The 12,383-nt window shown below is 38.4% G+C and overlaps 1 pseudogene across 1 annotated transcript in view; it reads right to left on the bottom strand.

Moving 5' to 3' along the window:
* The window catches only part of LOC149264825 (transcription factor MYB3 pseudogene), a 199,597-nt pseudogene that overhangs the window by 97,015 nt on the left and 90,199 nt on the right, over nucleotides 1-12,383 (bottom strand). The gene's annotated exons all lie outside the window — the stretch shown is intronic.

Raw genomic sequence — 12,383 nt, 5'->3', positions numbered from 1 at the left:
GATTCTGATATGGGTCTGACAGAGACCATCTGGCACAGGTTCAGGGGGAGCAGATAAAATTCCAATGATGCATTGTTGGCATTATCTTAGAAGCTTTTGGTTCTAGTTCACATTTGTTGTTGGTTTCAGGTGGAACAAAGGCGAAAGGAGAACAGAAGGATCTCTTGGTTGCTGATCTGAATGGTGATTGACAGATGCTGCCAATATCAGTTATTGGTGACATTCATAAGTCTTGCTCTAGATATTTCGTCTCTCTTTTGTGATATCTCTTTTATGGTGTCAAGGTCATGTAACAGCCTATGTTGGTTTCCCCACTATGCCTAGGATGAATGATGTAATGTAATTGGTTGTTATATGTAAACTTTTGATGTATCCCCACTTGGTTGGGTGGATGAGTCAATTTTTTTTGTATATCCTCACTTAGTTGAGAGATGGATGTATGTATGAGTCTTTGGTGATAGGAAGGTCTTTTATGATGTATAGAGTTATGTTCTTCTTGAAGAACATCTTTTGCAGATCTTGCCTACATTCAGGAAGAGCATGAACAACACACTTCAGCAATACAGAGACTCGGCATGTACTCAGGGGGAGCATGGACAGATTGGTACACTTTGGCATATACAAAGGGGGAGATCATTCAGATATTTTAACAGATACTCAGGGGGAGTATGGACAACGAAATGTTCAGCAAAGGAAGAGAACATCTTGGTCCACCCTTTGCCCTTGATGTCAAAGGGGGAGAGTGATTTGGTGTTATTGCCATCAAGTCCAAAGGGGGAGATTGTTGGCATTATGATGCATGTGTTGTACTTGATGGCAACCCTCTCATAGAAGAACATCTCACTTATGTATAACTGGATGAATCTTCAGAAGAGATATCAGATGTGACTGATGGAGGACAGCTCAAAGGAATCAGATGATAGTTCTAAGTGTAACAAGTTAGCTTTGCCATCAAGTCCAAAGGGGGAGATTGTTGGCATTATGAGATAAGTGTTGTCCTTGATGGCAAACCACACTGATGACAAATCATAGTGCAGAAGGTCAGCAGCAAGGAATTGATGATCAGACTATAAGAAGAAGAGAAAATTCATATACGCAGGTTCATTAAGCCCAAGTCGCGTATACACGCTGGTTCGCTATATACCAAGTCGCGTATACGCAGATTCGCTATATACCAAGTAGGGTATACACGCAGTTTCATGAACGGAAAAGAGCGTACGTGTCAGAAAGCTTACTTTTGGTCCGTGGTAGTTAGTCCTCGGTACTTGAGCCTATGTTTTTGGACCAAAGTATCTCGACAGACGTGTTGATCCCTAGTATTGAGTTGATGGTATTGTTTTACTATGGTTTTGGACCGTGGTATTATGAAAGGCCTAAACCTATATAAGGAGAAGATCATTAGGCCAAAGGGGGAGTGTGAGTAATGAATATCTGATGAAGTGTGAGATCCAAATGCTGGTTATGGGTTGGTGATCTGAACCATGGTTTCACTCATGTGGAGGATGATGAACTATGGAACAGGATCTCAAGGCTTGGAATGATTATCTTCATATGGTTTGACTGTGGATAGACTAGATCTATTGACGCATGTTTATTGTTATGATCTGGGTATGTTTTGATGTCTGATATAGCTGCGGAATTATAAGTTAGGATTTGCAGATCTGTACGCAGGTTGTCTTTGGCAAAAGAGCGTATACACGCAGGTTGGGTTTGTCCAAGTAGCGTATACAATGTGAAGTATGATATTTGAAGATGAAGTTGGATCTAGTTATTGTTATGTTGTCTATGTTGTTGACAGGGTTTCAGTGATTCAGTATTGGGTGATTCAGAGATTGATGATGCAGGTTGTTTTATGGATCCAGTATGAAAATGTATGAAATGTGGTCCCGGGAAGATCGTAGAGTTCAGTAGGTTGGCGCCTACGTACTGGTAAACATATCAGCCAGTACAAGAGCCAGGGGTTGTAGCTCCCTTCCAGGAGTAGCTAGAGAACGAGTAAAGGTTGGAGCATTCTGTAGGCAGGCACCTACGTACTAGTAAATGGATCGGCTAGTACAAGAGCTAAGAGGGTTGTAGCCCTCTGCAGGTTATAGCCTGCGTGCTGGTAAAGGACTGCACCAGTACATTGTAAAAGAAGTTTCTTATTAAAGGAAGATAGAAACAAATTGCAGCAGGTGGTTTTCACCCACATTGGGTTTCCACCTTATATCATGGTGTTCATGTGTGTGCCTTATGTGTGATCATCTGTTCTGTTATGCTGCACCTGTTTACTGTTAATATGGTTAATAATGTTCTGATGCATTTACTGAAGATAAGCTAACTGAATCATAAGATTACTGCATGTACGCTAGTTGCCCTTAACTAAGTCGCGTATATACGCTGATATCCTTAACTGAAGCTGCGTGTATGAATCTGAGTATGAAATTGAAAAGTTTTATCTGATCTGATAATACTGATTCACCCCCCCCCCCCCCCCCCCCCCTCTCAGTATTATTTCCAACAATGCATTGTTGGCATTATGGTAGAAGATCTTGGAGGAAGTATAGAAGGAGAACATGGATGCTGATCTGAATATTGCTGCAATATGTCTCTATCTCTTTCACGGCCATTTATGGTGTATGGTGGATTATGGTTCTTCTTGAAGAAATTTTTCTTTTGCAGGGGAGCATGATCAGCAAAGCAAAGGCCTAAGCATGTTCTCAGGGGGAGCATAACCCTTTGTCCTTGATGTCAAAGGGGGAGAATGACGTTGAGGATCTTGAGGTTGCCATCAAGTCCAAAGGGGGAGATTTTTGGCATTATGATTCTGGTTTGGCTCTCTGGTACAAGTGTTGTACTTGATGGAAACTGACTCAAGTGGCAAAGCTCTATTTCAGGCTCTCAAAATGATGGAAAATAAGAGGTTTGCAGCTGCATCGTTCAAAAGGTGCGAACCCACATGTTCGCCGACCGGGAAGTGTGGACATACCCACAGGTTATCCGTTCATAAGGTGCGGTCCCCGAGTTCACTCACTCCAATGTAGAGAAGCGCGCTCACGTGGGGTTTCTTATGTTTGGCCCTTGGTATTTAGCCCGTCGTTCATGATCCTATGGTTTTGGCCCGTGGTATAGGATCTAAATTATTTGAACCCCTATTTGGATCCCTTGTATTGGTTTTTGATGGTTTTGTCCCATGGTTTGAATTAGGGCTTGCCTATAAAAAGGAAAATAGATCACTTGGCTAGACACTTGTGAAATTTGAATATCTTAAGATTTGAAATTTTGGATGATTGGTTTTAAAAGCTAGATCTAAATCAAGGAGAAAACTGAAGACGAATCTATTGATAAGTCGTGATCTCTCGGGTGCATGATCAGATCTGTGGATCTGACTATCTGTGGCACATTGGAAGACTGTTAATTTGGCCCTAATCAGAGGTTCACAGGCAATCCATGGCGTGAGTGCAGGGGTACGCAGAGCAGGAGAAGGCACAGTGCGGGGGTACGCAACGCAACAGAAGGCGCAGTGCGAGGTACGTAGTGTAGAAGAAGGCATAGTGCGGAGGTACACAGGGAAACAGAAGAATAAGTTGCGGAGGTACGCTGTCAGATGGACAGTGCAGGCGCGGATCTGATCAGAGGTACGCAGGGCAGCAGAACGAGTGGTGCGGAGATACGCAGAGCAATAGACCGACCGAGTGTGGATCTGCGCAGTTTAGACACAGAAGAGCTGCGGGTATTCACAGGCCACTATTGGTGAAGTTGCGGACCTATCTTGAAACATCTGTTGGCTGTCTTTTATCTATTGCTGCAGAGTTCTGGGTTTAGATTTTTGGTATTACTTTTCTGTTTACAGCATTATGAGAAGTTGGGTGATTCATTGGTTGATTGTATAAGGAGATTGGGTGATTTGCATGTACTTGATGATTATTTGATCTTCTTGGATCCAGTTTGAAAATTAATGAAACGTGGTCCTTAAAGAAGTAAAAGAGAAAAGGGGGTTGTAGCTCCCTTCCAAGAGAGACTGGAAAACGAGAGAGAGTTGTAGCTCTCTGCAGGTTGCATCCTGCGTACTAGTAAAGGACTGCACCAGTACAAAATCCTTGTAAAAGAAGTTTCTAATTGAAAGAAAATAGAGACATATTGCAGCAGGTGGTTTTCACCCACATTGGGTTTCCACCTTATATCTAGTGTTCTTTGGTGTGCCTATCTATTTTTCTTGTTCTTGTTCATTATTATATGGAAATGAGATACAAATTAATGATCAATATCTAAAGAATAAATTCAAGTATAAACTGGAAGGTATATTGAAAAGAATTTGATAATACTGATTCACCCCCCCTCTCAGTATTATTTCTAACAAGATCATGCCAACAAACCTTCCCTTAAAGAAGCTAGGAAAATAGCACATGGATGAATAATAAAGATAGTAAGTAAGCATTGTAATGACTAGAATTCATCCAAGAAATGATACAGAATGTTAAAATATCCCACAAAGAAATGGAAGCCATTAAGAGCACTATTGGCAACTCTACCTCTAAGGCAAAAGTGATTAGAGACTTTCTTAATCGAGTGCGTAAGGAAGGGGTGGTGAGGGTAAACATTAGTAGGTACGAATGGGTAGCAAGGGCTAACTAGGTGATAAGAAAGCAGGAATTGGTGACACTGTTAAAGGATGAGATAGAGGTACTAATGAAGGAAATAGAAGATTCAAAAAGAAATGTGAAGTGCTATATCGAAAGAGAATTCCAAACTTCTTTGGCAATGATGGGGATTTGTATCCCAAGGAAGATTCCTTACAAATCTTGATTATAACAAAAGAATATCACAAGATCTTTGAAGAAAAGGTTTGTTCCTTTCACATAAAGGAAATGATGAAATTGTATGATAATAATTTTTAAAATTTGTATTACTAAATATGGGCACTCTTGTCTGTGGTTCCTTGGATATACGAGAGACAAACCTTAGAGATAGGATCAGCTCATTCAAGTTTAACTCTAGGTGCTTTGTTGTCTTTTTAAAATGCCTTGAGGCTCTAGGGTCTGCTATATCCATTATTTTTAAAAACTTCAAGAATATGAGATTTCTCTTGAGCAAGTTGGCTATCATCGGAGATTCTTAGAGCACGGGTAGCAAGAGTGCTGAGAACCCTGAATTTATGTGCATGGAAGAGATGAGAACTGGCATGGAGATAATGTTCCGTGTGGGTCTTTTCCCAAAAAACATGGTGACAGACAGAACCATCATCCCTCCTAGGAAGGATAATGTTGATAAAGGGAAGGCAACTGTTGTCCTCAATTTCCATAGTGAACTTGATGGATTCTGATTGAGAATTAAGGTGGTTAAGAAACAGATCCAACTTCTCATGACCATGAGGCTAGATGACACAAGTGTAAACAACAAATCCCTTCCATTTCTTAGGGAAAATTTGAGCAGAGGATAAGGCCTTGGTCTCAAAATCTTCCATAAACAAGTTCACTACGATAGGGGAAAGAGGGGAACCCATCGTAACACCACAAAAGTGCTCATAGAAATCCCATTGGAAACTAAAGAAATTTGAGGTGAGGCAGAGGCCAACTAACTTGGTAGTTCCTTTATCAGTGATGCGATTATTGATAACAATGGCCTCTTGGATGGGGATGCGATTAATATATACAAAACCCTTGAGGTAGGGTAATACCATACAACTACTCCTTAAGGAAGTAGATCACTCCACAAGGAATATGCTTGTCAATACAAACCAATCATCGACGTCTCTCAATGGGGGGTCTCTAGCCTCTACATAGGATTCATACATACAATACAATGGGTAATTACCACGGGTCTCTAAATACCATACATCTAATACCATGGTCTTATCACATTATTTCCTAACTACTTGTTGTCTCTTGCATAATGCGGGTTAACCACTTTATTTATAAACTATGTCCCATATATTTATCATCCTTAATCATTACATCATACTATTCCCATGGGTACCTCCCTCTGTACCCCATATTATCCCCCCCAAGGTATACTAGAAAATATCTACATTTCTATTTTTTATAATATCTTGGGAAGCATTAATATCATAAGGATGTGAACCTAATTTAATAACAATATCTTCCAATGATTTGATTATGGTGTCTTTAGCAAGAGAAGACATTCTCTCCATCTTTAACTCAGAAACAATATTATTTAATGAGTTTTGCAATTTTGATAAACTTATTGCTAAGCTAGTTAGATTAGAATAAACCATTCCACCTATTTGTCTATGAAGATAAATTTGATCAATAGGATGGATCTGTTTACTATTAAAAGAAAACATAGAAGTCTTGAACTCTTCAACTTTAACTCCTGGGACCTTGGGTTCAGTAAGGCTAATTGAAGTGATCATTTTTCAACATATAGAGCTACGAACGATTTTTTCTTTGTGGAAGAGGTTTTCTTCCAAAATTGAGAGTAGGTCATTGACTCCAGCGTTTCATTCTTCTTCTTAATTTCCATGAAGTTGGAGAAAATAATTTGATTAGAAGAAGGAAGAGGTGAAGGAGAAGATTGTCCTTTTTTTGTTTTGGTTTGTTGCAAATTCAAATTAGGCTCACTTGAAAGAACAACTGTAGTTGGTGAAGAAATATCTGAGGATCTAGTTTCTAACATAGTCTCTTCTATATCCCTTGTTATTTGTATTTTATAAACTTTGAACTCTGTTCCCTCTGATTCTGAAACATTCTCAACTACCATCTTGAGTTATTTCTCATTTTGTTGGGGGTTGCTAAAAAATTAATTCTTGTTAATTGTTCTACTTCTTTCTCTTCTCGTAATTGTTCTAGCATGCCTTCTTCCCAAGTGTCTTTGTTTTCATAATTTTCAATATTCGGATTTTATAAATGAACGTAGGGAGTATAATTTTTCTTAACTCTGATAGATGAGATTCTTCCGATTAGATCATAAGACCAACTGATTTTGATTGAACATTTCATTTGTGCTAACAAAAAATCTACCTCTTTATCAACAGGTCTAGTATTTACAACAAATGGCCCCACTTGAGATTTGAGCTTGAAAATAGCCTCTTTATTTTTTGAAACAAAATGTACTTGATCTACATGAAAAATATGTCTGATAAACTTAGGAGAAAAAATTAAAAATTTTGATTGCAAGAAATACTCGCAAACGGTATGGAGAGATTTCACATCCATACACTCTTATCTCAGTGAAATTCTTATATAAGTACCAGTCAACCATCTTATTTTGTTCACTTAGTTGCAAAATATGCTTGACTTCTGGAAAAATTCTTGGTACTTTCTCACTGAGTAAAAAGCTGAAGCGTACTGAAATAAATTGGTCTACAAAGTTTGTAAAAGTGAATCCCTCATGATGTTTTTTGACTAATGAAGTCCAATGAAAAATTAACCACTAATTACCTTGTAAATCCTGCTTTTGTAGAATTATTTGAGAAACATTTTGTAACTAAAAATATAGGAATAAGTGAACTAGGAAAAACTCATGCTTGAAAGCCCTTTTAGTTCCAAACCTCAAAAATTGTTCATGGAATATATTTGATAAAAACTGACTAAAATTGAACAAAACTAAAGGTTTATTTCCTGGTGAAAGTGTTGACAAGAAAACAAAGATCACTTCATCTACTACTTCATCATTCTCATACCCTAAAAGAAAATACAACAAATAATGATTTGTCCAGAAATTTTTGTAAAGGAACTTAAAGGAATAGGGAGGACTATGTTTCAGAATAGTAGATCCTTCAAGTAAAAAGGACTCAAATATGGTTGTTCTTTGTTGAGGAGACAACTTTTGATAAATTTCAAATAAAACGTCATGGGAAAATGGATGGGGAGAGGTAGGAACAATAACTTAAAGGGCCCGCAAAATTGGTTTAGAAGTGATATTTAACAAAGGCTCTCCATTTTTAGCAATGATAACCTTCTCACCCGAAATATACCTATTAGAACACCATACCACAAACTCCATAAAATGATAAGTCTATAGAAATACAAATTGGGGCAGAAGTGACTCTCAAAGAGAAAACTCATTGTTGTTCTCCTGAAACTTCTGAGATGCCAAATTATGTAATTCATATATATTAAATTCACATTTGGTTTCCTCAAAATTTCCTTCTTGGTCAATTAATTACAAGTCGTCTAATTTTATAGAAGCAAAGGGAGGTAGGGTTTTCTCTGGATTTTTACTCGACAATATTTCTTTCATTTTCATGACTTCAATAATATGAACAAGATTAAACGGAAGAAAACTTATGAATACCCAACAATTGATTGATTTGGTGGCAAATTATGTACCCTAGTTGCTATGAATTCTTCAGTTGCTATGATTGAATGCCCTGAACAAACAAAATGGTTGGAAGAATGGGTGTGTTTGGTCAATTTAGTGTGATCTAAACTGCTATTTAAAATGTCAATCCGGGTTTCGTAAACTGACGAAGTGAAGTGTACTATATGTACTAGATAACCATTTCCTTAATCTTTTGTCGTTTTTGAGTTTTTAGTTTATTTTTGGATTTATCTTTCCCTAATGTGTGATGGTGAGAGTGAAAGTGAAGTATGAAGTATGGATGGTGATGGTGGTTTCTACAGTGATTTTCTCAAACTTGAAAGTGCTCAAGAAGAAAGCTTTAGAACAACTAAACTGAAATCAATTCTTAAGAGAAAGTAAATGCATCAAACAGTGAACTAATGACAATGGCCCAATATCCTTGCTGCTGAATGAAAAGAAAGTAAAAATTGAACTTAAAGCAACTCAAACCAAAAGCAAAGCAACTAATTCACACTACTTAAACTCTTCAGATCCTTTACCCTTCAGCTCAATCTACCTTGTGGGAAGTAATCATGAATAAGTCAAGCAATATGCTATCTAAATGGCAAGAAATTAAATTTCATAAAAGAAACTAGTCACACTACTTTAACTCTTCTGGTCCTTTACCCTTTAGCTCAATCTACCTTGTGGGAAGCAACCATGAATAAGTTTAAGCAATATGATAACTAAATTGCAAGAAATTAAATTGCAGAAAGGAAACTAATCACACTACTTCAACTCTTTTGATCCTTTACCCTTCAGCTCAATCTACCTTGTGGGAAGCAATCATGAATAAGTTTAAGCAATATGATAACTAAATCACACTGCAGTTAGTAATATTCTGATTTCCTGCTAATAGAGTCACTTCACTATAGAAAGAAACCATAAATTGATGAGCAGTATGATATCTAAATAACAAAAAAAAAAAAAATAAGTAAGCAAATCACAACTTAGAAAAGACAGTGCTGAAATTAAACTTCAGAAAATGAAAGTTAGCAAGAAGGACAAGATGATCTCATATGTCAATAGTTATCAAAAAGGTGAAAATTTTCCCGGGCTGCCTAAGAAAACCTGCAGAAAAGCACTGATCAGTTGACAGTTATAAGAAAACAGAGGTGAAAATCTAAACAGCAGTGAGTTAAGAAACATCAAACAGTGTGTTATGTACAAGCTAATGATACAAGAACATAATAAAACCAAATGAAAACTTTACAAGGCTTCAGCGCGCAGGGGCCCTCTGCCACTTCAGCCGGTCAACAAGTAGTCACATGAATAAACTCAGAAAAGTCTTCTCATATATTAAAACAGCAACATATATAAACAGTGGGGTGATAACACAACAGTTCAGAATTTACATATCAAGGAAAAACTCCTTTACAGCATTCATCGACGCATTATTTATAATGACAAAATGCTGAAACTAGATAACTAACTCCTACGCTATTGACTATGTTGCCAAAGACACGTAGATCCCTTCAGCTGAGATCTAGCGTAACTATCATCATGTCTATTAAATCTCTGGAGTGGTTGCTGTTAGATTCCGGTTACAGAAGTGATCTCCAGGTGTGCCGGTGTCTTCGTGAGCTGAGGACTGTGCCACGTAACGTTCACGTGCTCAAAACAGAGACGTGCCACCACTGAACTCCTTGGTTGGCTCTACCTTTGACATTCATTGACAGTGACCTTCCATGGATGATTTGGCTGGTTCGAAGGGACACGTTCCATGTATCCATCACCTAGAGCTTGCCCATGTGGCTTGTTTCTTCATAGGACACCTGTAGCACAACTTTTAACAAAATAGCTGCAAAATCCTGTGCTGGCTGCGGAAACCTATGATGGCTGCGGAAACTGACAAGTTTCCGCAGCTGCATGAACAAAAACTAAACCAAACAACAGTCATAAGTATAGTCAGAAAACCATGTAAAGAGCTCTTTTTAAACTACAATGCAATGATTTAACAGCTGGGCGGATGCAATAAGTGGAAAGGGAAGGCTGAGAGGGTGTATAGGAAGGTGTAGGTTTGAGGCTCAGCATACCCCCACTGTGAAGGTGTTGCATGTCCTCATGCAACCAAAATTGAGTTATTTCCCTCTAATACATATGTTCTGATGCTTCTGCAAGGACATCTAGCCCTCTTTTCTTCTTCCTTGATGCTATCATCATCCTTGGCTTCCTGACTAGGCATTTGAACTTGAGGTTAACCAATGCTCTGCTTAACTTTTTGCACTTCTTCTTCAGTTTTCTGTTTTTCTTTTGCCACAGTCCTAAATGGAGCATAGTATTATCATGGACAATCTTGTCTACTTTACTCTGCTCTTTGAGTGCTTCATTTTCTTGTATGATATGCCTATTTAGAACTTCTAACTCAAATATTTCCTGTTTCAAAGACTGAACTTGTGCATCAGGTGGCAGAGAGGTACTTGGTCCTGCAGCTGATTGTTCTAAGGTTTCCAGGTAATTGTATGCCTCTTGCTGATTAGAATCTACCTCAGGTGTCTTTCTCGCCCTAAACTCAAATTCTGGTGGAGGAGGACTGCTCTCTCTTTCCGGCCGAAAAGGGCTTTCCTAACATGGAGGACTTGACTCAATGCTTGGCTGAGTTGGAGATTTCTCAAGTGTCTCTTCATCTAAATCAATAAAGTGAGACTGTTTTTCTTTGGTTTTATTCCCCTTCCCTTTTAGCCTAGTGCTCCTTCTTAAGTATGAACTAGTACTCTTCTCTTGTGCACTCTGTTTTCCTTTTCGCTTTTTCTTGGCTATGGCAGCAGCTTGAAGATCTATTAATCTTTCTGACAGAGGTTGATAATCCTCTTCTATGGATTGCTCAGGGGATGGATAGACTTCTTGGATGGTCCTTTTGCCTTTTTCCTTCTTTTGTTTCTTACTTCTAGCTCTATCTTCTTTTCCTTTTTGGACTGTTTCTTGAATTTCTATTGTAGGGGAGTCTTGGATTGTAATGTTTTTTTCTTTCCTCCTACTTTTCCTTGGAATTTTTGGTGGACTGCTTCCAGAGGCCTCAGACGGCTCTTGGAAGTAGTTTCTTGTTAAGAATTGCTCCCATGTATCCTTAGTTTTCTTCAACTGATCCTCAATCAGAATTTTGATGAGCCCATGGTGGTAAAGATGAGGTTCAATATTGCCTACATGTTTTTGAACTATAAAACTCATCTTTTTCAAACTTGATAGCAGAAAATGAGGCAAATTAAGAGTGTGACCGTCTATGAAATTCATCATCAGTCTAACATGATACATATACATAGAGCCAAAACAACCTTCACACGTGATAAATTTCTGGATGACTAACAGTAGACTAGACCATTCCTCTTTTAATACATGAACAGGGATGCCTCTTGTGAATACGGTGGTATCCATACCTTGGTTTTGTAGCATGGTTCTCCATATTTGATCGTACACACTTCTATTTTTAAACCACCTTTCACCCTCTTGAGGTAGGCCTATGGCAGCTGCTACTGTGGCCTCGGTCACTGTGAATTTTAAATCTCCAACCTCCACTGTTTGTCCATTAAAGGACCTTGCAAAAGCTTTGGTCACCTCCTTGTTATAGCCTTTAAACTTCTGGATAAATCGTAGCCATCTGACTTTCTTTAGCAATTCCTTAACTTGAGGATAACCCTCCAAGTATTTTGGTCCTTCCGGCTCAGCTCTCAGTAATTTTCCCATCCTCTGTTTTAAATTCCACTGAGAGTTCTTCTGCGTGTGAGGGTTAAGGAAAAAAAATAGCTCTGTTACAGGGTTTAGGATAGACTGTAATGACGGTAGTCAGGGTTTAGAGCAAACTGTAGTGACTGCAGTTGGAAATAGAGAACAGTGAATGGAAATACCCGAATTACAGGAGGAACAGTGGGTGAGCAGTGATAAATGAGTTCATAAAATGAAATGTGGACGCATGCAAGGAGTATGATATAAGTGGAGTATGAGTGGAGTGATAAGCGAGTGGAGTAACAGCAGGATTCTTTCGATTCGGATGACTGTGTATGAGATTTTACACATCTCAACAGACGGCTGTGGAAATTACAGCTGGTAAGAGCCGTAACACAATAGGTCACATCTCAAGAGTACGGGTAATAACTAGAAGTGCA

This window comes from Pinus tabuliformis, chromosome 6 (assembly GCF_031772625.1).
Source record: "Pinus tabuliformis cultivar Carrire ecotype Pingquan chromosome 6, CPIR1, whole genome shotgun sequence".
Lineage (NCBI taxonomy): Eukaryota > Viridiplantae > Streptophyta > Pinopsida > Pinales > Pinaceae > Pinus > Pinus tabuliformis.
The sequence above is the reverse complement of the archived record's forward strand: the minus strand, read 5'-3'. Positions and strand labels throughout refer to the sequence as shown.